Below are 26,872 nucleotides of genomic sequence, written 5' to 3' on the forward strand. Positions count from 1 at the left end.
TTTGATTCTGTCCTGCGCCAGATGCTCATGGTCTCATTTCCTGCTGGGACGCCAAAGAAACCAACGCTCTTAGCACCAACAACCCAGGTCTGATGAACGAAAAACCAACGACTTGCATAGAAAATCAAATAAAGCGAGTTTAAGAAACACAATGAGTTTAACTTACAGGCAAATCGTCACTAATCAGAGGTGGGATTCTTTCATTGCAGCTGACCATAGTATTGAAACTAATTAGTTTGTGGTCAGTCAGTCAAATGTCTTTATTCACTAATACATCAGCGAAGACATACATTGAGTCAGCCCTTCTGCATTCACATTAGAAAGGCACAAGCATATTTACAGTAAAAAGTAAATAAAAAACGTATTTAAAAAGGCCACTCCCTCATACAATAACAAAGCTACAGAAAGTGGCCTGAATCGGATAACCTCTGTGATATTGCATGCTTTAAAATCCGACATATAAATGAGGCAATTTCACATCAAATCAGAGGACAGGGTACATGCTGTAAAAACAGCAGAGCTGGTCTGCACTGAGTAAATTTAAATAGTTTAAAAAGGGGCAATATAGTTTGTAGTCAGAGGTACCAATTTCTAGAATAATGCTTCTCCGAGTGGAGAGCTCCTATGGAATACTTACTTCTGGGGTAAATTCCAGGAAAGTGACCGATGTTATCTGTCAGTCAAAAGTCCTGATTCAGCTCGAGCAGAGGCATCCTATTTAAGACTAAGGCGGCCCAATCCAGTCCTGGTTTTCTGAATAACCACCAATTCTGTAAATGCTTTCCATTTTATGTAAAAGCATGTTATGCGGATAATGTGGAACTGGGAAAGACCAAAGTTGCCCTAGGTATCAAAATACATACTACAAATGTTGACGGAATTAATGCTTGCAAAAAGTCTGACCACTGGCTATCACTCGGGGTAGCATTCCTACCCATCGTTTTTCCCTGCTGTGCCACTCTCGACAAAGGCCTGTCTTATGCAAATTAGTATTGACCCTGCACTTCATGCAAACAGCCCACCCAGAACGGTCAGGGGTGCCTCCTCCAGAAGGCACCACAAGCAACCACAGACCGGGTTTAGTCCACTTGGAAGAGGATGTAGCCTTACGGCTAGAGCGGTCGACCTCGAAGCTGGGGAACCGGGTTCGAGTCTCGGCAATGACGCTCAACATCTTGTGGTTCTGGGCAAATAAATCACTTAATCTCTCTGTGCCTAACAAAAATGAATGCGTCTTTGTGTAACGAAACTGGTGCTCATGTAAAGCGCTCTGATACCAGATACCTTTGGGTCTAGTTTGCGCTATATAAAACTTAAAAAAAAAAATGTGGGCCTCATCAGGGAGGTATAACTTGGATTCTAAGGCACAGTGAACAAGGACCCATGTTTGGGCTTGCTTGTGTTCCCTTCTGGGGGGGCCTCGCCAGGCAGCTCGGGATGGACTCTGCCCTTGACCAGAAGGGTTAATACGTTTTTGCTTAAGGTGGGCCTTTGCATAGAGTGGCACAGCATGTGAGAAACAATAGGTTGGAATGCTACCCTGAGCGACTGCCAGTATATAGGATTTTTGGAAGCTTCCCTCCCATCAATTTTTGTGTGATTTATTGCCCGGGTACCAAGCTAGAGCATCTTTCGGAATGCTCTGGTGGTAGCTGGCTCCTACTGAGCTGGGATCAAGCATTAACACCCCCAAGCATTGCAATTGCTTTCTGCTCAATGTCCACAACCCCATTACATGTGCCCACTCATTCCAGTGCTCTGTGAATATCCACGAGAAGCATGACTTTTCAGACTTCAGAGCTTCAGAGCAACAGTCACCAAGAGTCTGCCTGGGTGAACGGAAACCTGATACATTTCTATCACCAACAGCCTTTCTTTAGCTTAGTGTGAGTGACAAGGGTGATATGTTGACGCTGTCTGGACTGCACTCCTTGCTTTGTAAGTGGGAAGGTGAACTCAAATGGACCAAGAGCACATATTGCGATACCCTAGAGCATGTCCCATCAAATAGGTGCATGTAGAACTATGCTTGCTAAAAAATGTAGACCACTAGAAAACATTTGTGGCTGACGAACATACACCTTCTAGGACTGCCACTTACACCCACAAACCCATACGGCTTCATCAAAAGATCTCCGAAAAAAAGACTCTTTGGGGGACCCGTAGGGCACTGCAGCGCTGGCCTGACGAGGAGCAAAAGCCCAATGTTGAAGCATGACATAATTTGGGGTGTGTGAGGGCATCACGATGAGGACACACTGCCCCTCACACTTAGAATAGCACACGACGAGAGTACCTCTGACTTCCCTTCTTTTTCTCTCTCTACTTAGGAACGGTGACTCCCTTTTGATAGAAGGATACTCTAAACCACTTAAAAATTAGGCTCAAACCTGAATGCTTCATGGCATGGACAATCACAAAAATAGGGAGGAAAGCCATTGAAATGGTAGCGTGACTTGAAAAAGTAAAAAAAAGTCATCAAATCGTGAGCAAGAAACAGACCCAAAGCCTACTCTTAGTCTAAATAAAAATACTTGTTACAAGGATGTCCGGGATAGACAACGAAAGCAGTCTTCAGAGAGACTGCAAAAGTAAACTCATTACCAAAATGCTCCCAAAAGCATTGATCTTCATACTCCCCAACCCAGGGAACCCCTACCAAATCACTGCTAAGTCTCTTTGAACATGTTTGCAATGGCATGGATCTTCCTTAACGGAGACCCCCCTTCTTAAGCACCTTTAAAACATATTGTTACCAAACACTGCATCCTACTTCGCTAATCTCTTGCCTGCCTCCTAAGCTATGTGTTCTTCCGTAACACACCAATACCCAAAAACAAGCAATACATCTATGACCTACTATCTGCTAAAAAACAGATTTCTTTTTCATCACAGAAACTAGACTGGGAGAGGAGATGGCTCCAGTACTCCCCCAGGCAATCCCAACATGATAACGATGCTTTACACAAAAACCTAAACAAATAGGAGGAGGTCTAAAACTGATGTTCAAGAAAGACAGAGACATCACCAAAATGGAAGATATATGAATATCGGTTGGCAAATCTTTGCAGCCAAGATGGGACCCTATCCAAATTCTATCATGCACATGTATACAAACCACAATAAAAAACAGAGAATTCTCAGACGGCTTTCTAGACACCCTATCGGACCTTTCCCAAAAAAATAACCTAACTCGTGCCTTTGAGGCCTAAACCACTTCTTAGATAAACCAAAATGCTACAACCGAAATACAATCACATCTGGACTAACCACCCTCATTCTCTTCTATATCATCTCTGACTGATTCACCTAACTAGACAAACAGAATGGGTGCTGTCCTCTGCAATCCAAAGTAACCATTTCCTCATCTTGATTTACCATAGTATTCTTACACAATCTGTAACCAATCCCTGTGACAAGTGACTACATACTGACATGGTCAAGTGTCTTCCTAAAGGTCAGACCCATTAGAAATAATTTCAAGGTTTATTACTTTCATGTTGGACCGACTGCTTTTTAAACGTGTTATTAAAATAAATGTGACTTTACGTAAAGCATATGGATGGACCAGATTAACTCAAAAAATCTGTTACTCGATAAACACTGCCTTCAACCAAGACAGCCCTCGATAACATCAAGACAAACAAAAAACGGAAACACAAAAAGCCATGGATAAATAATTATATAAAAAGAGATAAATGCACAAATGTGTATCCTTCCACGATGACAGTACAAACACTTAACGGAAAAAAAAACGCTACATCTAAGAAACAGGATGCACAAATCATACATCAATAAAGCAAAGAAGACTCACTACTCAAACGAAATTACAACAGTCACATCCCTCAAAGGAGCTATACAAGATTCTATCAGGAATGAATAAAAAGACAAAACGAAAAAAAATCCTCAGTATCAGAGTTTCTGCAACCAAACAGACAATCGTTTGATGTCTAAAGCCAAAGCACTAGAATTATACTTAAGCAAAAGAAAAGGCATAGTTTCAACAACCCTCACAAAGAGAGCTCATTAAAAAAAGCACACACACACACACACACCCATTTAGACCTTCTTCAAGGATTCTGTCCCTCACAGAGTCTTATGAGCTAGCAAGTTCGAGTGTACTAGCCAGGAAAACCTCATACGCTAGCAAACTCCCCCCCCCCCCCCCCCCCACCACCCCCACCCCCAAGAATATTCTATCAACAGCAGCAGCAATCCCAACATTGAATAACATAAATGAGTCCCCAAAAATAACGGATAGAAACGTCATCCTTCTCCCAGGTCCCAAAACATCTGGCGGAAAACTCGTTCCATGTGACCACTAAAAAAGTTACTGGATGAGAAAAGGCACTGAATCTGCCACAATCTCCACTTGGGACAAACTGAAATCTACAGTGACTAAGGCACCACAATCTTGCTCACTAGAATAAATGATTATGAGTATCAAAGGGAATAAATACCCTAGGCTGCATTGACACATGTCTTAAGCGCAGGTCAAGTATCAAATCTAGCCCACCATTCTGCCTCAAAGCCACCATCCAACTGATGATAGAGAGTTTCCTAAAACTCGACAGTTCAAAAAACAGAAGACCTTAAATGTGGGGCATTGAAAAAATCTGAAATCCACTAACAAAGTGGCCTAACGAAGAAGAAACACCAAATACATCCCTAAATGTCATTTAGAAATCATCAATGATTCTGCCAGTCCATGATTCCACATGTCAACCATGTGAACAAAGCCACGTTCCACACCAAGAGGACACTCCGGTGTATCTTCCCTTATCTATGATTCTCACAGAACGTCCAGGAAACCACTTAACTCAGCTTATCATGGCTGAGTTATGCCAACGGACTAGACAATGGGGCAGCAATATCTATGAGATAACTTACAACAATTCAAAATACAGCAGCAAGACAACTCTGCAGCTTAAAATTCAAAACCTCATTTCACCAGCTATGAAGGTTCCGAGTTGGCTATCTGATGCCAGAAGATTTATCTTTAAACTACTGTGTAGAACGCGCAAAGCAATAAACTGAAAAGCACTGATATTTTAACAGATGAAAATCAAAACATACTCCCAGTAAAGAATTCTACACTCTAGGTTGACCCCTCAACTAAATGTTTTGCTATATAAGAAAAACCGGACTGTGGTACATCCTTCTACGTATAAAACTGCCATACTATGGAATTCACTGCCAGCAAGTGACTAGGCCTATGGTAAATCCCCTGAAGTTTAGAAGATGTTAAAAATGTGGGTATTCCCAACTCGAACCTCGTAGTATAAAACAGAGTAAAGGTGGCAGTCCCTGTGTGTGAGGCGTTATCAGAGCCTACCTCCAGTTCATCGAGGCTCCTTTGTGGCGGGAAGTGTGCCTGCAGGGACCGAGGGGCGGCCGGGCTTTGCTCCGCCGCAGCGCTCCATACAGCACTTCCGGCTGGCCGGGCTTGGCTCCACCGGTCGGGAGCTTCTGCAACTACAACCCCCAGCAGCCCTGTGGTGAGAGCGCCTCCCCCAGCGTCAGCGCCTGGAGGCGCATAAGGGGAGAACTCCTGCCGAGGACTGTGTGGCAGTCCCTGTGTGTGAGGCGTTACCAGAGCCTACCTCCAGTTCATCAAGGCTCCTTTGTGGCGGGAAGTGTGCCTGCAGGGACCGAGGGGCGGCCGGGCTTTGCTCCGCCGCAGCGCTCCATACAGCACTTCCGGCTGGCCGGGCTTGGCTCCGCCGGTCGGGAGCTTCTGCAACTACAACCCCCAGCAGCCCTGTGGTGAGAGCGCCTCCCCCAGCGTCAGCGCGCAGCGCCAGGAGGCGCATAAGGGGAGAACTCCTCCCTCGCCCCGCGAGGACGCGCGTGGGACGCGCCCGGCTAAGCCCAGGCAAAGGGCGGGCCCTCTGAGGCCCTCGGAGACCGCAGGAGACCGGGCCGGGCTACCCCCCTGACATCTGTCATTCCCCGCACATCCAAGGTAATTAATTGACTTTGCGGGTTCTGAAAGATAACTGTCTGTAACAGGCCTGATGGAGGTCAAAAGTAAAAGTAGAGTGGCGGTCAGAAAAACACCTATGCATACACGCTCAACCACAAGGAAACAAACATTGGCGCCAACCCCTCTACCTACTCTAACTGCAATTGATAGAATGTTGCAACAAACAATTGGAGTTGTTGTTAACGCTATCGAAAATACAGAAAGGAGACTCTCTCTACCGGCGAGTATGTGTTTAATAAGTCAAATGCCACAAATTATTAATACACATGCTAGCGTTACAAATGAAACAACAATGTCACATGATTCACTTTTGTTGGAATCATTTGCCGGTTTGCCAAGGTATGACCTAACCCAACCTGATGTTCCACAACCTTTAGAACCTACTGTCTCTTGTACTAGGGAGAGTAGATTGTCTATAACACCTGACTTGTCAGCTAGCATATTGCCACAGCCCCTAACACAGAGTGATATGCCTGTAGATACTGGGGAATTGGATGGTCGTGATATTAATGCTGTTACTACAACTGTACAAATTAGTGACATCAGTCTGTCAAGAAGTGAAACTGACTGTGAGCCTGTACCTTCTAAAAGGAAATCTACCCAAAGTCGAAAAAGGTTAATAATTAATAAACAGGTTAAGACATGTAGAAGAAAAAAAAGAAGAGGGCTATACAAATTTTAGAAACCAACGAAAGAGAGGGTGAGATACAGCGGAACAGTGGAGGGACATACGTAAAGGACACACAATTGGTGGAAATACTAACTCCAACTAATGTCGAGGCACTTACAGCATGCCTCGAGAAAATGGTAAAAACTTATATTGCACCAGTGATGGTATCCCTAGAAACTCTAAGTAAAAAAATAGAGAACCTAGAGAAACTGGGCATAGCCAATTTGGATGTCCTAGAACATCTGGGCACGCAAGCCAGATCCCACACAACTAATGTAGACTCTGGGAACCAGAGCAAAAACAAATTAAGTACAGTAAACCGTATTCCAAGTGTGTCCACTGTGGCGGCAAACCCGGTACCCTCTACAAGTGGAATGCAGAGGCCAACAACCATCACCCCAAAGATAGTAGGAGGGCAAAAAGTAGTTGGGGATCAAAGAAACACCAGCGACCCCGTCTACAATAATAAGAGCCTACCTGTACCGAGGCGCCATATTAATAACTTCATTCCAGCCACTATTAATTTGCCACCTGATTGTAGACCATTTGTAGCGATACTCGCCGATGTTCCCAAGTTGTTGCCCACCCAATTCGAAAATCAAGAAACCCTAAAACATAAAACCCTGCATTGGTTGGTGAAAAACTGCGGTTTCCCAATACGAGGGGCAGGAGAGATTATAACTACACAGAGGGTAGGTTGGGTGGGACCAAATAAAAAGGAGATAGATGGGGACTGTATAGTCATAAATTTTAGGACTACAGAATTCGATTCTACATGCACCTATGCCATCGAACCATGAATATAACATCACGCTGTTCCCACTTGACTACTTTTATAGGAACCAGTCAGGAAGACAAATCACTACACATAACTTCCAGCATCCAAGAGCGGCCTTTATCAAGTATTCTAATGTTGTTCCCATCTGTCCCCCTTTACTCCCTAATGTATATGACAACTTTTTGGTCCCAACTTCTAATAGATTTCAGTTGTTCAACTCACTCGAGGAGAATGACTGACTGAATGCTTTATCCTTGACCCCGCATTCTGAAAGCATTGTAATAGGTGACACACTAACTTTGGAAAAAGAGTTGGGTGACGAAAGCTGCGTAAAAGCTATAATTGAGCTACAGTTAATTTTGCTAAATAATGTGCTATGTACAGACAATGTTATAGACAATGATACAGATATTAATATAACTGTAACAAATGTTAATGTTAACATTATTCCGATTGTAAGTCCAGAAACTTCACTCTTGTCTAACCACCCTGAAAGTACAGGAACCAGTTATGCTGACTCCCTTATAATTTGTACTTGGAATATAGCGGGAATTGCTTCGAAATTATGTACCCCGTTCTGGGATAATTTCATCACATGTGGTTATGATATTATATGCGTACAAGAGACATGGCATACTGAACAAATAGAAGTTGAAGGTTATACCTCCTATAGCGTGGCAGCAGTAGCTTCCAAAGCTGGTAGAGCTAAGGGAGGCCTATTGACTTTGGTTTCAACCAAATTAACGGAATTTAAAGTTGGGGGACATACAGTAGTATGCCAGCATGCATCTATATTGCGACTAACACACAGTCATGGCAGGGACTTAATCATTGTAAACTTTTATAATAATATTGTGGGCCCTAAACGAGATAAGATTGTCCCCGATGGTGAATGTGCTATTGAAGCTGCAATTGTCCCTTCAAAGAACAATTTTGCAATATTGTGGACAGGCGATTTTAACATTCAAGCCTGTAGACATGCTCGGAAGGGGATTTGCGGACACCACGAAGATCATGCAGGGGGCGACAGCGTTTACGTTAATCATTTCCCGCACAGTAATTACGGCAGCGCACTGAATAACCTAATGGCCAAATTCAATCTGGAACTGCTTGAATGTACAAAAAACAAAAATAATGAATTGTGCCCAACATTTAGGGGGAGAGATGCCCATTCTAATATTGACCATATCTTGGTGTCTAATGGTTCGTTTTTTTCCGATGTTTGGGTAATAGAGCAGCCTGTGAGTGATCACAACAGCATTTCAGTGGAGTTAATGGGCTGGGGCCCAAAAACCGTTGTGCATGGTAGATCTGTCCACGGGATTTCTGCTGTGAGACCAAATGATACGAGAATTAAATGGACTAAAATTGACCCTAACAAATTAACGAAGGATATTATTTGTCAATGTACCAGAGAGGTTGAATACTGCCTTGCACCTAATGTGATAGCGTTTGCCGTTCTCTCTAATTTTATGAAAATTACATGCACAGTTGAAAATTCCTTGTTAAAAAGAAATAGAAGGACTAAAAGAATTAAAACTGTGTGGTTTGACAAACATTGTGCCAAGACTCTGAAAAGGTTAAAAAGTGTACTTGATGTTAAACCCAGAGATAAAGAAAAAGTTAGAGAAGAACGTATTAATTATAAATTGGCCCTGCCAACTAGGAAAAGGGAGTTGCCTGGAATAAACTTGATATGGCCGTTGCAACTAAAAACCATAAACTCTTTTGGGAAACTATAAATGGTCCATTCTTAAAGAATGCTAATATTCCTGAGGTCAGTTCCCACGCTAGCTCTCTTGCATGGATTGCACATTTCTCTGAGATTTTTAACTCTGATTTTAATCCAGATGGGTCTACTTTATGTTTTAAATGGCAGGAAATGCAGCTGTTTTTAACTTTAAATGAAGTGACAGAGGCAATTAAAAACAGTAAGGGGGTAAAGCACCTGGGCCCGATGGGGTACCCATGGACTTTTATAAACATGAAATATTACTATGGGCCCCAATTTTAACTCGTTATTTTAATGCAGCGGTGGAAGATAATTTACCACTGACATGGGGGCAATCAATCATTATACCCCTCTACAAAAAAGGATCCAGGTCAGAGGCACGGAATTACCGTCCAATCTCACTTCTGGACTCAACAATTAAAATCCTTAGTCGAGCCCTATTAGTGAGACTGGAAGCCTGGGCCGAGGAGAAAAACATCTTGTCCCCGGTGCAGTATGGGTTCCGTAGGGGAATAGGTACAATGGAGCAGTGCGTGAACCTGGAACTCATAGTTGGCAAGTATACTAAAGCTAAATCTGGTAATCTTTACCTGTGTTTTGCCGACTTGAGTTCCGCGTTTGATCTGGTGGAACACGCACTACTCCGTCCCACATAACTGGCAATGGGTTCCCCCACTGAAATTATCCATCTGCTTGCCCGTTTGTATAATAATCTATCAAGCAAAGTAAGGTTTGGAACAGATGGTGAGTGCACCCCTTTTTTGAAGTTAAGAGAGGCATCCGTCAAGGATGCGTACTCGCCCCCCTACTATTCTCTCTTTTTATTAATCATGTTGATACAACTTTAAGAAAAATTAATGCAGATGCACCAACTATAAACGGTAACCCTATGCCAGTCCTTTTATACGCGGACAACGCGGTCCTCCTCTCTAGGACCCACAATGGACTGCAACATTTAATTAATCAATTCCACCTATTTATTGCAAACAGGAAATTAAAAATTAATAAAGGGAAGACGGTTTCCATGGTGTGTGGTAAGAAACCAAGAAAACACAAGCCCTTTTTTTTAGAAGGGGGGAAATTAGAATCTGTTAACAGTTTCTGTTATTTAGGCATCACCTTCTCAGGAGATGGGAAATGGATAAATGAACAAAAAAGTGTTCTTTTTAAAATGGCCAGGAATACAAATTGTATTTTTAGATTTGCTGCTAAATTAGGGGATCGCAGAATTTATGAAATGCTAACCCTTTTTAACGCCAGATGCATTTCTTCAGCTATATATGGGGCCGGAGTTTGGGGGTACGATGCACAGAGTGCCAAATCTGTTCAGGGGAAGGAGAATGTGTTTTTAAAAAGATTAATCAGTGCCCCAGCTACGGCTTCAACTGAGTTAATACATAAGGAACTAGATTTGTATTATGTTAATGACCTAATTGCCCTCCGTCCCCTGTCCTTATGGCGTTCAATTTGGGCAAAGGAGGAGACAAAGTTTACGCAGGACGTAATAACTGATTGTATTAAACTCGATCGCCGATCGAATATCCCTTGGCTGAACCATATACATCATTGGTATAAAACATTGTATGGTTTGGATATTTTTAATGATTTAATAATGGATCCCATATTATCAAAGCGGGAATTGAAGGTCTCGTTTTTGAACTATACAGCAGAGACTAGAATGGAAAAATATAATAAACAGAGCACATTCAATTTCTATCAACAATATAACATCAACGCAGGTTTCCAATCTTACCTTGTAACAGTTAGTATTCCTTCCCATCGATTTGTGTTAACCCGTCTCCGCCTAGGAATTGTGCATTACCTTGTGGCCTTCCCTGTGCCTAAAAAACCTGGAACTTGTTTATGCCCATGTGATGGCAAATCAAAACAGAGCACGTGTCACTTTATGTTATCTTGTACTTTTTATACCTCTTTTAGGAAATATTATTTGAAACCCATCTTTTTAAAATATAATACGCACCATTTACAAACAGCAATGAAACTAGTGTTTAATCTAGAGTCCCCAGATGTATGTTTTTATGTGGCCACTTATATTTTAAAATGTATTTTTGCAAGAAAATCAATTATTATATGAATTTTCCCAGCTGCTAAACGTACTATGCACTTTAAAAACAAGATGTTGTTAACATCATGTATTTTATCTTGCTAATTTGCACACATATGTTTGTTGGATTAATTGCTGTTATTGTATAATATTCACTGTTGGAATGGCATAGCACTTGCACTTTGTTCCACTTAACATCATTTTCTGTGAATAGCCAGTCTAGATGCTACTAATTGCATATTGCACTTTAGGAAGGATGCTGTCGAACTTTCCTCTTGAATTGCCAATTTGCACATATACTAATATAGAGACGATACTTAGCACTTTAACTGCATATTTGCACATAACTAAAGGTCGTACAATTGTCAATATTACAGTTAAATGCATTTTTCGAATGGCCCAATGATTATGTTCTATAAATGCTGCTAAATGTATATTAAGATTCAGAATTATCTGTATAGGGTTTATCGTTTTGAGCCCTATTATTTTACATTGTGCTTTATGGTAGCTTGCTTTAGTATTGTGTAAATTTTTATGTCTGTTGCTATATGGTTGTATTTTCTTCACAAACCGAATAAAGCATCTTTGAAATTGGATCTCACTGTCAACAGTAAGAGAGCACTTAGAGTTACACCAAGAAACTGAAAATTGCATACTCCAGACCATGGGGTAAAAATGACGGTGTCATTACATTAACCCCTTCGATGCTGATGACGGAGCGGTTCCGTCATCAGCATCGGTTGGGCTGTGCTGATGACGGAACCGTTCAGTCATCAGTACAGCCCTGGGGGGGGGGGGGAGCGCTGGCGCTCCCCCCCCTTGTGCAGGGATCTTCGTTGTTTTTGCAGGGGTGGCAGCGGAAGACCTTCCGCTGCCACCCCCTGGCCCCCCCACGCTTCCTGGTGACGTCAGCGCGCGCCGACGTCATCAGGAAGCGCTGGACGCGCTGGAAGCCATTTGTTTCCAGCGCGTCCAGCAAACGGGTGCGTTTTTGGTGCTCCAGTGGGGCGGGGGGGCCGGTTTTCGGTGCCTTGAGGCATCGGGGGGGAGGAAACTGTGTTTCCTCTCCCCTGATGTCCCAATGCAGGGCATTCCTGGTGCACGATCGCGCACAGCGTCGCGATCGTGCACCAGGAATGCCCCACTAGACACCAGGGATTGTTTTTCTGTGGCTTGATGTGTGCTGGAAGCGACCCCTTGGGCAAGGGTCGCTTCCAATTTTGGGGCAAATAATTTTTCAGACTTTTCTGCCCCCCCCTGGGGCAGATCGGCCGTTTTTTTGGCCGATCTGCACCCAGGGGGGGGCAGAAAAGCCCACTAGACACCAGGGATGTGTTTACATTGGTAAAGGAAGCGACCCCTTGGGGAAGGGTCGCTTCCTAGTGGGCTATATTTATTTTTTAGACTTTTCTGTTCCCCCTGGGGGCAGATCGGCCGTTTTTTGGGCCGCATCTGGACCCAGGGGGGGCAGAAAAGCCCACTAGATACCAGGGAATAATTTATATTTATAAAGGAAGCGACCCCTTGGGCAAGGGTCGCTTCCTTAGGGGGATACATTATTTTTCAGACTTTTCTGCCCCCCCCCCCTGGGGCAGATCGGCCGTTTTTTCGGCCGATCTGCACCCAGGGGGGGCAGAAAAGCCCACTAGTCACCAGGGATTTGTTTGTTTTTGAAAAGGAAGCGACCCCTTGGGGAAGGATCGCTTCCTAGTGGCCCTAATTATTTTTAGACTTTTCTGCCCCCCCTGGAGGCAGATCGTCCGTTTTTTGGGCCGCATCTGGACCCAGGGGGGGGCAGAAAAGCCCACTAGACACCAGGGATTGGATTATATTTATAAAGGAAACGACCCCTTGGGCAAGGGTTGCTTCCAGGGGGCATTATAAATATTGTAGACTGTTCTGCCCCCCCTGGGGGCAGATCGACTGTTTTTTTTTACCGTTTCTGAACCCAGGGGGGGATAGAAAAGCCCACTAGACTCCAGGGTTTTTTTTTTATAGGGAGCGACCCCTTGGCCAAGGGTTGCTTCCTTGGGCCCATTTGTTTTCAAAAGTATGTTCTGCCGTGTCTTTATTTGGCCTCTCTGCCCTCCGTAGGGTTGCTTTCAGGGGACCCACGTTTATAATGATTTATAATCTTCCCCCCTTGGGGACAGACACCCCATTTGTGACATACCCTGTGACATAGCCTGTTGTAATGTGTGTTGTTTTTGTTTCTTCTAATGTGTATTTTTTTTTCTCTTTAGAGTGTTGCAGTGTGCGGTTCTGTTAATGGTGGTTCTGTTGTTCTGCTGTTTCTGTAGTTGTATGTGTTTGGTAAGAGACCTCTTTTTTGTTCAATTGTACTGTAATTGTATTTTTTGAAAAGTGTGTAGTAATACGAGCATGTTTGGTTTCTGTTTGTTGTGATTGTAAAACATGTTTTGCATTTGTTTTTGATGTGTCCTGTAGATGTAAGTTTTTTTTCTTCTTCTTTCTAGTGGGATATCGTTGCCTCTTTGCTGTGTCTTTGCAGAGTAGGTGCTGGTGAGTGTAGTTGCGTCTTGTAAGTGAATTGTATATATTTTCTAAATTCGTTTTTTTTTTAAAAAGGCTTACATTTTTAATCTTACTTTGCGCAGTGTTGGGGTTGTTGAGTTGTTTGTGCAGACTCCTTTATTTGTAAGGATAATGGCTAGCCGCAGGATTACTGCTCAGCAAGTTGTTGTATTGCTTTTTGATTCTTCCTCTGACCATGGGCCAGAGTCTGACTGATTCTGATCCAGAGGTGGGAGGTGAAGATTCAGGTAGTGAGTTCTCTCTACACATGGCTTCATCTGATGATGAAGACACTCTGAGTGCTGATGAAGCTACTTTTGGTGTGGATGATGTGCCTGTGGTTGCGGAGGACATTGCTGCGCCTGTGGTTGCGGAGGACATTGTTGTGCCTGTGGCTGCGGAGGACATTCCTGTGCCAATAGTGCGGCAAGAGACATCTGGGCTGCAGCCTGGGGCTGCTAGACTTCCATTTGGTGCAGTGAGACGAGAAGCAGCTGGGCGGCAGCCTGCGGCTGCAAGACTTGACGTTGAAAGTTCTGACCTCTGGGTTGCACCAGGCATGGTGCAGCCTGCATTGCCTGAATTTACTGGTGTTCCAGGGTGTAGGGTGAACACTGAAAACATTTTGCCTATTGATTTTTTCAAGTTGTTTATGGATGATGTGTTTTTGGCAGAGATTGTACAGCAGACTAATTTGTATGCTGAAAATTTTTTGAGGGTGAACAGTGCCAGCCTTAAGCCCCACGCTAGAGCTACCCGGTGGACTCCCACAAATTTGGAGGAGATGAAAAAGTTTTTGGGTTTAACTTTTTTGATGGGCTTGCTTAGGAAACCATCAATGGCTTCATATTGGTCTACTAGTCCCTTGATGGCAACAGCTATATTTCCGGCAGTCATGAGTCGTGATAGGTATTTGCTTCTGCTTCGGATGATGCATTTTGTTGACAATAGTCTTGCTTTGCCACGAGATCACCCTGATTGTGACCGTCTTTTCAAGATTCGGCCTATCATTGATCATTTCGTTGATCGATTTTCTGAGATCTTTTATCCTGGGAAAGAAATTGCAGTGGACGAGTCTTTGCTGTTGTTCAAAGGCCGCTTGGTATTTCGGCAATACATTCCTAGTAAGAGGGCACGCTATGGAATCAAACTGTATATGCTGTGTGACAGTGAGACTGGATATGTCTCTAATTTCAGGGTGTACACTGGTAAGGAATCCAGGATTAACCCCCCTGGTTGTCCGTCGACTTTTGGAGTGACTGAGAAAATTGTGTGGGAACTTGGTCGTGGATTTTTTAACAAAGGCCATCATTTGTATGTCGATAACTTCTACACTGGTGTGCGGTTGTTCAGGGAATTGGGCAAAGTGGACACTGTTGCTTGTGGCACAATCCGCTCAAACCGTAAAGGTTTCCCAAAAGAACTTGTTTGTCAGAAGCTTGAAAAGATTTGCTGCTATGGGTTTAGTATGTACAGGTGAAGGGCGCTCAAACAGTGCGGGTAGGGTATGGTGATAGATGTTGATAGTGTGAGACGGTGCAAACAGTGTAGAGGAAAACCCTATAACCTCTAACTAATGTTCAAGCAAGGGATGCTGCAACATTATAGACCGTACATACAAGAACTGTGCACACGTCAGATAAACAATTGTGTAAAATTTGTGTAACAGGACAAAAGAAGATGAAGCTGTTGTCTGGAAGAAGGCTTTATAAGGTTCTTTTTATAGAATATAGACGCCAGCCGACACGTGTTTCATCAAACAGGACAAAGCCTGTGACTCATCAGGGCTGAAAATGGCGTGGCAGGTCATCAACTGAGGAGTCGAGTGGTACAACGGAAGATAGTCCGTGTTCTAAGCTTAGTACAGGATGAGATGTGGCGGGAGCAGTCGGGTACAACTGTCATCCGGATTCGCATGGACGTAGAAACAGGGTCGTTGCTAAAAGTCCGTGGTGCTGCACGTACTAAGCTTAGAACACGGACTATCTTCCGTTGTACCACTCAACTCCTCAGTTGATGACCTGCCACGCCATTTTCAGCCCTGATGAGTCACAGGCTTTGTCCTGTTTGATGAAACACGTGCCGGCTGGCGTCTATATTCTATAAAAAGAACCTTATAAAGCCTTCTTCAAGACAACAGCTTCATCTTCTTTTGTCCTGTTACACAAATTTTACACAATTGTTTATCTGACGTGTGCACAGTTCTTGTATGTTTGTCAGAAGCTTGCTCGGGGACAGTGTAGTGCATTGCGTTGTGAGGAGCTTCTAGCTGTGAAGTTTTCAGACAGGAGAGATGTCTACATGTTGACTACAATACATGATGAAAGCACTGAACCGGTGACTGTTTGGGGTCAGGTTGCAGAAGTGCGCAAACCTGTGTGCATAATGCACTACAACAAGTACACGGGTGGTGTTGACAGAGTAGATCAGAGGTTGGAACCGTATGCTGCTCTTCGTAAGGCTTACATTTGGTACAAGAAGTTGGCTATCCATCTTTTCCTCTTGGCAACCTTTAATGCTTTTGTTGTGTTCCAAAAATCTTGTCCGCAGTCAAAGTTGTCTTTTGAAAAGTTTCAGGAGTCTGTAATAGGCAGCCTTGTTTTAGTGGAACAGGCAAGTGTTCCTAGAGTTGGAGTGGTGGAGGATATTGCCAGATTGAAAGATCGCCACTTTCCTGATACAATTCCTCCTACAACCTCAAAAGACTTTCCCAGTCGGAGATGTAGAGTCTGTTGGCGAAGAGGTTTGCGGAAGGAGGTTTGTATGTACTGCCCTGACTGCCCTACAAACCCCGGGCTGTGTGTACCTGCTTGTTTTAGATTGTACCACACGCAAAAGAATTTTTGGGAGTATCAATGAGTGGTAAAGTGAACTGGTTGGTCTTATTGTTCAGTTTCAAAGTTTGCATTTGTGTAGTCTTTTTAGTTTAGTTGTTGAGTTAGTAGATTTGTATCAATTTGCAATTTGTTTTTCTTTTATTTAAAAAAAAAACTAAAGTATGATGTTGGTTTGCGTGTAGTGTCCATTGTCTGACGGTGTGCATGGTTTGGCGCTTGGCTGCCGGTGTCTGTGGACTGGTGCTTGTCTGGCGGTGTCTGTGGACTGGTGCTTGGCTGGCGGTGTGCGTGGTCTGGTGTTTTGTTGGCCGTGTGCGTGCTCTTGCGCTTGCCTGGTGTTGTGTTTGGATTTGTCCTTGGCTGGTGGTGTGCGTGGAGTGGCGCTTGGCTGGTGGTGTGTGTGGAGTGGCGCTTGGCTGGTGGTGTGCGTGGAGTGATACTTGGCTGTCTGTGCACGAAGTGGTGCTTGGCTGGCGGTGTGTGTGGAGTTGCGCTTGGCTGGTGGTGTGTGTGGAGTGGCGCTTGGCTGGTGGTGTGTGTGGAGTGGCGCTTGGCTGGTGGTGTGCGTGGAGTGTACTTGGTTGTCTGTGCACGGAGTGGTGCTTGCCTGGCGGTGTTTGTGGAGTGGCACTTGGCTTGCGGTGTGCGTGGAGTGGTGCTTGGCTGGTGGTGTGTGTGGAGTGGTACTTGGCTGTCGGTGTGCGCTGAGTGGTGTTTGGCTGGCGGTGTGCATGGTCCGGTGCTTGGATGGTGGTGCGCGTGGAGTGGCGCTTGGCTGGCGGTGTGTGTGGAGTGGTACTTGGCTGTCTGTGCACGGAGTGGTGCTTGGCTGGCGTTGTGTGTGGAGTGCCGCATGGCTTGCAGTGTGCGTGGAGTGTTGCTTGGCTGGTGGTGTGTGTGGAGTGGTACTTGGCTGTCGGTGTGCGCTGAGTGGTGTTTGGCTAGTGGTGTGCATGGTCTGGTGCTTGGATGGTGGTGTCGGTGGACTGGCGCTCGGATGGCGGTGTGTGAGTAGTTACTTTCTGTTGGTCACTACACACACTACTGGGTGAGTGACACTACACGCAGTCCATCATTTTGTGTTGTTGCAATGTCAGAAATGTGGGCGTGTGAAAGTGATGGGCCCTTGAATGGCGCTGACTGCTGTTGCGAGTGTTGAAATGTGATGGGTCCGCGGCTGGCGGTGTGAATGTTTTGTATGTGTCACACGTACGAAAGGTGTATGAATGGCCTGTAAAGAGGTTGGTGCCTCGACGTGGCTTTACAGCTCACGAGCTGTGAGTCAGTGGTTCAGTTTATCATACTTTCAATTATACGCAGTGTATTTCATTTTGGTGAAATTACTTGCGAATACAATTGTATGTACTGAATCATCACTCACCCTCGTGCCAAATCCAACCAGAATGTGTGTGTGCTTGCGGATTAGATGGCTGTGCAGTAATGTTTGTCTTTTATCTCTTTCTGAAGTAGGGTGTACCTTGTCCCTTATTGTGATTGTTGTAATGTGTTGCTGTTCTTTCCGGATGGTGTCAATGGTCTGGTTTGTATCAGGTATGAAAGGTGCGTGAATGGCCTGTAAAACAGTTGGTGCCTTGTCGTGGCTTTACAGCTCACGAGTTGCGAGTCACTGGTTCGGTTTTTATGCATTTACTGACAGAGCATTTCATTTTTTGAAATATCTTGTTAATAAAATTGTATGTACTGAACCATCACTCGCCCTCGTGCCAAATCCTACCTGTATGTGTGTGTCTTTGAGGAACAGTTAGCCGTGCCTTGAATGTTTGACTTTTGAGTAACTCTGTTACGGTGTACATTATAGCTATAAATAACTTACTAAATTTAGTTATTATTGTTAAACCATGGAAGTATATGGTCATGTCTTTCTGGTGAATTCTATTGTTGATTTTTATCCAGAATCTCCTGCAAACTTGAAATTGTCTGTCACAATTTCCTTGAATCACACGCTCTCAAATTGAAAACTTAATTCTCCACCGTACGATTTGGACCGTTTCCTGTTGCAGCCACTATGCCTACCCACACAAGTGAGGTACCATTTTTATCGGGAGACCTGGGGGAACGCTGGGTGGAAGGAAATTTGTGTGAGCAGTACCGATGTGGGCGGGGGTAGGTGATGCACGCCTTGTCAGCAGCTAGCCAGGTACCAACCTCATAGCACTGGCCCCACCAGGTCAACCGGTTTGAAATCCGACCAGGGACTGCGGTCCCAGGGAGGGCCTCAATGAAGGGTTGATTCTGCGACACCTCACAGGTCGTATACTTGATTCCTTAATTATTGAGGAATCCATGAGCAATTTTTTAAGCAATTGGTCCTGATGAATTGCCTTAGAGGCAAGAAACATGTCGACCATATCCGGACTGAGGGTTGAATAAGGCCTGATTACCCTAACCGTCACGCCTTAATACCCCTCACCTTTTCACGGTTTTTAACAAGGCAGTGAGCCATGCTATTAAAGGTTCCCCTATTGGACTCGACTGACCTTTTTTAACCTCACTCACGCTCACTTATTGAACTCCCTAGGTCCCTCACACACATGCACTCATTGGCTAAAGGAATAAAAGATCTCCGCTAAAGTGCAGCACTTTTGTGCTGCCCGACGGGCATTGCATCGCCAGCCTGCCGAAGGAGCAGGATAGCCAATGATGACACTGGACAATCATCGGGTGGGGTGACAGTAGTCATCCAGCCTTTGACTTGTGTGAGGCATCCTTGATTCCGATAAGGGACTTCCACTTTCCCTGCTCTATCACACCTTTTAAGAGAGAGGTTCTAATGAGTTAATTTAGTCAAATCCTTTCTGGGGAACTCTGTACAATCTTTGTTGTTTTCTACGTTATAGGACATGTACATTGGACCCCGTTAAAAATTGTCCAACCCCTGTTCCCCCTTTTTGTTATAATAAAAAGACTGTCATTCCCTAAAAGCTGAGAAAATTGAGATTTCAGCCCCACAAACCCTTTTTTGGTAACTTTTTCAGGGAAAAACCCAGAGGCTTTCATTTGCAGCCCGTTTTTCCCATTTTTCTGAAAAAAACAAAAATGTCACTATATTTTGGTTAATTTCTGGGACCCCTCCAAGGGAATTCCCAAACCCTGGGCGCCTTTAGAATCCACATGATGTTGGAAGAAAAGGACGCAAATTTGGCGTGGATACCTTATGTGGTCAAAAAGTTACAAGGGCCTAAGTGCTCACTAACCCAAATCACCAAAAAAGGGCTTAGCACAGGAGGGGAAAAGGCCTAGCAGCGAAGGGGGATAAAGAGGATAAAGTCTTCCCTTTATAATGTACATCTCTGGAGACCCGAACAACATCAATGAAATGCCATCAACTTTCAGTACTCGCGTAATTTGAAGGATACAGATCTCTAATTTCAAATAATAATTTTAAAAAATCAATTTGTAAAAAAGTATTCTACTTGCAGTGCAGACAAAGCCTGCGAGCCATCTTCAGAAAGGCACACGACATGCATAAGAGGCCTATTTCAAACCCCCTGCAAACTGAACTCATTGTAGTCCACTTGTCCTCCTGTACTATACAGCTTGACCTTCCAAGCTACATCCTAGTACTCTTAAATATTTTCTCTAACAGCAGTACTGTCATCCAATAACACAGTGTGTGAGGACAACCAAACAACTGAACAATACACATTCCATTCATTCCCTTCAATCACGAGACATAATTAGGAATGCAAATCGATAAGTAAAGCATCTGCCTGAACAACAACCAACTTCCTTCTAAACTAGAAACTGCATGCAACTGAACACCTCTCCAACTCTAATAATGTTGCCTATCGTATAACTAACACTGTCTGCAAACTAACTCTGTCTAAACCGACTATAGTGCTAGTCATCCGCAAAGCGCTTCGAAACTTCGTCAGAGGTAGTAAGCTCTATAAGTTCACAATCCTAGGTTCCACGGGGTACAAAATGTAGAAGCAGGGCTGTCACGCTGTACAGTTCCATGGGTGGGTAAGTGAGCCAGTCCGGGTTCATTTGCATGCTCTTAGCCCCGATTATCCCTTTATAAATGCAGGACCCCGTGTATCAGAATGCCCTGGAGTGGGTGAGACACTCGTGCATGAACAGTGGGAAATGACAGCTCTGCAAACGTTGCCTGCAGGAGAGCGGGTGGGGCAACGCCACAATACAAGACGTCGTTCCAACACCCAAGAAAGAATGGGATTGAAACCCCGGTCATGACAAAGATTAATTAAAAAAAGAAAAAACACAGCTTCAAAACATGGGTTCGCGAGGCGCAGCTTACCTTTAAGTCTTCTGTTCTCGGGAGTAGCTCGCGAGACCAAAAGCCTGCAGCATATTTTGCCGAATTCGGAGATTCCCGAGGTGGTGCTCGGAGAGGCAGCAGGGGACGGGGAGCCGAGCAGGCGTGTTTGCACAGCGCCTTTCTCACCTAGCTGCGAGTTTGATTTCAGGGTGTGGTTGGTGAGACACCCAGGCCATAGGCTGCCGAGTTTCAACTTCTGCCGCAGCAATTGGTTTGAACTGCAGCACGAGGTGAGAGCGCAGGGAGGAGGGCAGAGTGCACTGTACCCGAGCCAAAGAATGGAAATCATATGTGCGTGTGACAGGGAAACCACACGAGCGCCGGGTGGGTCTCGCCTCCTCGAGAGGCTGCCGCATTAATAACCAGCCGTCTCGATCGCGCTCCTTTCAGTCTCTGCCGCCCCGGGGCACCGACCTGGCTCCTCTAATGAGGTCCCAGCTCTGCTGCCGAGCACCTGCTGCCTTCCCCAGCGAGAGCGTCTTTCAGATTTCAAATCGAGTTTAATATATGGCTAGAAAATACCTTCATGCCTAGCAGGGTAAGCTCGCTGACTTTCAAAAGCTATTTTAAGGTAATTTGGAGGTATGAAATTGCGTCGAGGGGCAGGTCTAAAATACAGACCTCTTGAGTTTACCAGGCCCGGGCGTGCATCACCCAGTCCTGGTATCTGTTCACTCTCGAACTTTGTAGGACAAGTCCCAGAATGCAAATAAAAAAAGTGCAAAGGTCAGTTCGAAATGCATATTAAACTGGAAAGATGCCCTCGATAATCGGAGCAGAAAGTAATTTTAAATAGTACAACAATTGAGGGGCTTAACTTTACAAGCCCGGTTCACCTGGGACTGGTACTAAGTTTAAGTCCCCAGCTGTCTCGGTGCCACCTCCTGAGGGAACACGGTACCATTCTTGGTTTCTCTTTTACAAATCGTTTTCAGGTGCCTAGTCTACTTGGTTAAGTTGAGGAACACCGACTACAACTCCCACAATGCACTTGGTTGTGAAATGAAAGCTCAGGGTTGGGAAATGGTATCCTCGATGACAGTCAGCTAGCAACTTTCACCCACATTCTATTAGTGTGAGCGTGGACGACAACTCCCAGAATGCAGCATGCTGGTAAATACAACTCTGAGAAGGCGAGCGGTGCAGCAGGGACCCGCACTGACTCGCCAGGTAAACTTGTTTTACTGCAAGACAGTGCACCCCCAGCATGCTCTCGAGTCCTGTGGTGGTGGCTCCGAGCCAGTGCGGAGGGGTCCTGCCTGCTACGCTGGCTCTGAACCCCGGGTGACACGCATGCGACGCGCGCTGAGTCAGGGAAATAAAAGATTCTCTTTCAGTGACTCAGGAGGGCAGGCAGCAGAGCATGAAAGGGCGGGCGGCGCAGGTAGCGAACGAGGCGAGATGAAACGGCTGTTCACAAGCGAATGCGTGGCACGTTCCCTGACTGCATAATGCGAACAGGGAGTCGAAATATTTCCCAGGAATCATGAAATTTTGATTAGCTGTTTTCACATGTATATTTGATACAGCTATATTTCTGCTAAAGACTACGATGTAGATAACCTCTTAATGCATTTTATATTATCTGAAAATCAAGGATAAAACGGATTTTTTTTTAGTGTATCTTCTTTGGTTTTTTAAAGTGTATATGTATGTGTATGTGTGTATGTATGTGTATATGTGTATGTGTATATGTGTATATATATATATATATATATATATATATATATATATGTCCTTGATGTGAAGTTTAATGCTTTTTATACTTTACTATTTTACTTGTTCGTGTTTACCCTAGGTTCAAAGCCTTTTCAGTGTTACACTGCTGGTTAAACCTGTATGTCCAGCTGTGGGGGTCTTCATTTTTGCACCTACTTCGCAGAGCCACATTAGCTGCAGCGACACCGTTTTTTATCCATATCATCATACATGTGCTCTCCAATACGACACTTGCAGCAGCAAGTCTCATGCTTGACCTAAACAAATGAAGGCACATCACTCCAACACTAAAGAAAGTACAGTGACTTTGCCTCCAAGCCATCTTCACATTCATGACATGGGGCACCATATACAACCCCACAGGGCTGACAGCCCTCCAAACAAAAAATAGAAATGAACTACCACAGCGCCACACTAAAAGCAGGGACATCACTAGATTGGGACGAATAACTGCAGTAAAGCAAACTGGATGATAAGTCTTCTCCATCTATGCTTGAAGGATCTGAAACAACAACCCCAATCAGGAGTGTAGCTTCGGGGGGGAGGAGGGTGTTTGCAGGTCATCGTGGCCATCAGCAGAAACCACTGACTCAACATTGTCTCCGACGCCCACAACATCCAGCTGATCCTCTCCCTCCCGAACAAACCCCTCTGCCACCAGATTCAACTTTCATGGCGGATTGAAGGCTGTTTCTACCTGGATGAAAGACAGCTGCCTCAAGCTCAACTTGCACAAGACCGAAGTACTCATCCTGGGACCTGCCCCCTCAGCCCGTGTAAACTCCTTTTGGCCTGCTGCACTAGAAACTCCTCCTGCCCCTACGGACCACACAAAACTACTCGCTCATAATGAACCACCAAATCAACGCAGTATCTTCATCCTGCTTCCACACGCTCTGTCTGCTTCGAAAGCCATTCAGATGGATCCCCACAGAATTCAGAAAGACGGTCACCCACACACTCCTCACCAGCAGACTGGACTACGTCAACGCACTCTATGCTGGAATCACCCAGAAACAGTTCAGGAAACTACAGAACGTCCAAAACGCAGCAGCCAGACTGGTCCTCGACATCTCCCACTGCAGACACATAACACAACACCTCTGACAACTTCACTGGTTCCCAATCAACAGGAGAATAACCTTCAAGCTCTGAGACATGCCTACAAAGCTCTCCACAACGCAGGAGAAGCATATCAGAACCACCACCTCGCACTCCACGTGATTGCCAGACAACTTTGCTCTGCTCAACTTTCCCTGACCTCCATCCCATGGATCCACAAGACCAGAACCGGAAGATCCCCCTCCTACTTCTCCACCAAGACCTAGAACACCCTGCCCCTCCATCTTGGGCAATCCCTGTTGATGGCCCAATTCAGGAAGAACCTCAAGACCTGGCTCTTCGACTGAACCACCACGCCCAGACGGATGAGCAGCCCCTTCCACCCCCTTAGCACCTGGAGACCCTCCCGGGTGAGTAGCTGTGCTATATAAAATCCTTATTAATTAATTGGTGTTACACCCCCTAGCAAATGTATTTTTGATTAATAGTTGGGTACAGGTACTTTCAGTCGGGTTTTGTGATATGGCAGTCAGATTTCTGCGGGATTTTTTTACATACACACAGACAAAAACGAAAACACACTCTCACTCTCTGTTTTGCAAGTCCTCAAAAATATTGGTTATTTTACAAAATTGTGTGTTTTCTCACTTAGTACTCTACCAAACTGCTGTCCTCTCCCTTTCCACTGCATCTTAGGCCCCTCTCATGCACCCTGCTTGTCATATAATGTATTTAAACATTACATGACAGCCTGGTTGTCTAAAAATGTAAAGGTTACACCCCTCCAGTCTTACTGACCAAGCTACTCCCCTGCCCCCAATCTTCAGCAGTTCAAAACGAAGCTAAAGACCCCCCTCTTGTGTGAGAACATTACATCTCCACGAATTAGGTCTTCCCCCAACTCAACATCCTGCTTCATTATAAATTATCCTATATCCTATTTCAGGGCTCTGTGGCTCTATAGGTAGGCTTAATCTCTAAAATCAACTATACATTAATTAATTAATTAATTAATTTAATTAATTGTGGGTTTATATAGCGCTAGGAATCTACTTCCGGAGGAGTATCTCCGCACTTCGACCGCTGGGGAACCCGTCCTGGCTCACCCTGAGAGATGGTCCCTAATGGGTATCTCTAAGGTGCGACCAAGCATCCCCGGCGGTCTGGGGGGGCCTTTGTGAAGATGAGGCAAGCTAATGCCCAGAGTTGCCGAGTGTGGTCCCTGACTGGAGTAGGCACAGAGGCGAGAATTATCGAGCCCGCTGACCATGGTCCACGACCCTGCCGTGTCGGGAATCGAACCCTGGTCCCGGGCCGTCCTCTGCTTACGGGTCTGCCTCCCCTAACCAGTCATTTATTGAGGCTGGTGGTAGTACCTTTTCCTGGTATCCATCTCCAACTGTCCTCTTGGACCCCACCCACGATGGCATCTGGTGATGATCCCTTTAGCATAATATGGTCAAAGTAGGCATCACTTGGCATCATGTAGCCCATTTCCAGCATAATGATAGCCATGCTCAACACTTTTATTTGGTATGATGGAGTCTAAACCTTGCATAATGTTGGTCCTAGAATTACAACAGCCACTATCAACGTGTTGTGGGCATCGGCTGACATCGTGGAACTGACTTCTGGCATGAAGGTAATCTATTCTTGACATAGTATAGACATCCTTTGCCACAATGGAGCTCATTCTCTGCTGTGTTTTAACAGCCCCCTTCTGTAATCTTTATTTCCCTCTGCTGTACTTTTTGCCCTTTGCTGCGATCTCTGTTCATGCTTCTTTATGCACTCTATGGCTGTGCTCTCTGCAGTGCTCAATTTGAGCCGATGGGGGCAAACACAAGATGATGGGTGAAGTGTTGAAACTATTGAACCACTCGCCCCCAGTCAAGAGATCTGGGTTAATCTATTCTTCTTTTGCTCAATATGTCACCTCAGTTTGGACCCAGCGTATCCAAATCAATCTTGACCCTGCTCCTCGGGGGAGCAGTCCAGCCTGAACTGCTAGGCCAGGTCCTCCCTGGACCGGAAACAAACATCCTCGGACCAGTTTCGGGGTATCACCCCATATTAGCCAGGCTAGCTTGAATCCAGTGAAACAGTGATCAAGGGACCCACGTCTGGGCATGCCCATGGCTTAGGGCATACATAGCATAGCAAACCAACAAGATGATGGACGCAGTGTTGAAACTTATCAACCACTCACTCCAAGTCAAGAGATCTGGGTTAAATCCATCGTTCATTTGCTCACTATGCCACCCATTTTGGACTCGGACATATGCAAATATGTCATGCTGGGGGGCACTGGCATTTATTTTTGTAGACCAGCACTTATTTTCTACATAAGGTAATTACCGAGTTCAAGAGCGAGAAAAACACCAATCCGAGAGATAGGAGTTGACGGCAAAACAGTCACAAAGGGAGAAAGCAAAAACCTGCAAGAGGGTGACCAAGGGGCAGGGATTGGATAAAAGGCTACGCGCCTTGGTACTTGACACACCAACACTTAATTGCGCCAGACACCGGCTTCTGAGCTGGGCACTCTTTCTTTCACAATGAAACACTGGCACAGCCCTCTCTGTGCCCCTCACCTCTCCCCAGATTGAATCTCGTCTCAGCCGAGCGCTCTGCAACTTGCTGTACTGAACTCTTTTGCCCCCATTGGCTGTGTTCTGTTGCCCCACCCTCTCGCGACCCTTGATTTATCCAGATCACCTTCCAATGTCCAGGTTTTGGAATTGGAAACCGGGACGACCGAGGTCGAAGCTTCTGTATTTGCCAATGCTTGTTCGAGTTGCACTCATTCCCACCATGTTAGTTTGCATTTCTCTAACTTCCTTCTGAGCAGCACTCCCGGTGGCCTCTCCCCTGTTGCAATGCAGCACCGTTCCCGACACCCAAATCCCATTACACGCGGCTCAGAAAACACTTCAAGGCGAAACTCACTTTGCACTGAGCTTCACGGTGAAGAAGGGGGCGCAGCCCTGGCCTTTCTGGACCAAACTCTTAACCCATCTCTGTTTGAAGTAAACTGTTCAATCAATTAAACATTTAGTGACCCGAAGCATCCCGAGGGCGACACATGCCCTTGACAAAATTATTAATTGGACACATTTTTTTCACCCAGCCCATCAGTATGATGCGGGTCGTGGAGGGCAATGAATTTGCCCATCACATGACAG

The 26,872-nt window shown here is 45.1% G+C and overlaps 1 protein-coding gene across 7 annotated transcripts in view; it reads right to left on the reverse strand.

The window, feature by feature from the left end:
* PAK6 (p21 (RAC1) activated kinase 6) overlaps window positions 1–26,872 on the reverse strand; it is a 399,127-nt gene that overhangs the window by 222,529 nt on the left and 149,726 nt on the right. Inside the window, exon 1 of one of the 7 annotated variants that reach the window (XM_086937374.1) lies at window positions 20,886–21,567. The exons of 3 other annotated variants lie outside the window; for them this stretch is intronic. The gene's annotated coding sequence lies outside the window, so the exon portion shown is untranslated. Of the gene's footprint in view, window positions 1–20,885; window positions 21,568–26,872 lie in introns of those variants that run through there. 3 more of the 7 variants (XM_086937378.1, XM_086937371.1, XM_086937375.1) reach the window with 3 other exon arrangements.

Source organism: Lissotriton vulgaris, chromosome 9 (genome assembly GCF_964263255.1).
Source record: "Lissotriton vulgaris chromosome 9, aLisVul1.2, whole genome shotgun sequence".
Classification (NCBI taxonomy): Eukaryota; Metazoa; Chordata; class Amphibia; order Caudata; family Salamandridae; genus Lissotriton; species Lissotriton vulgaris.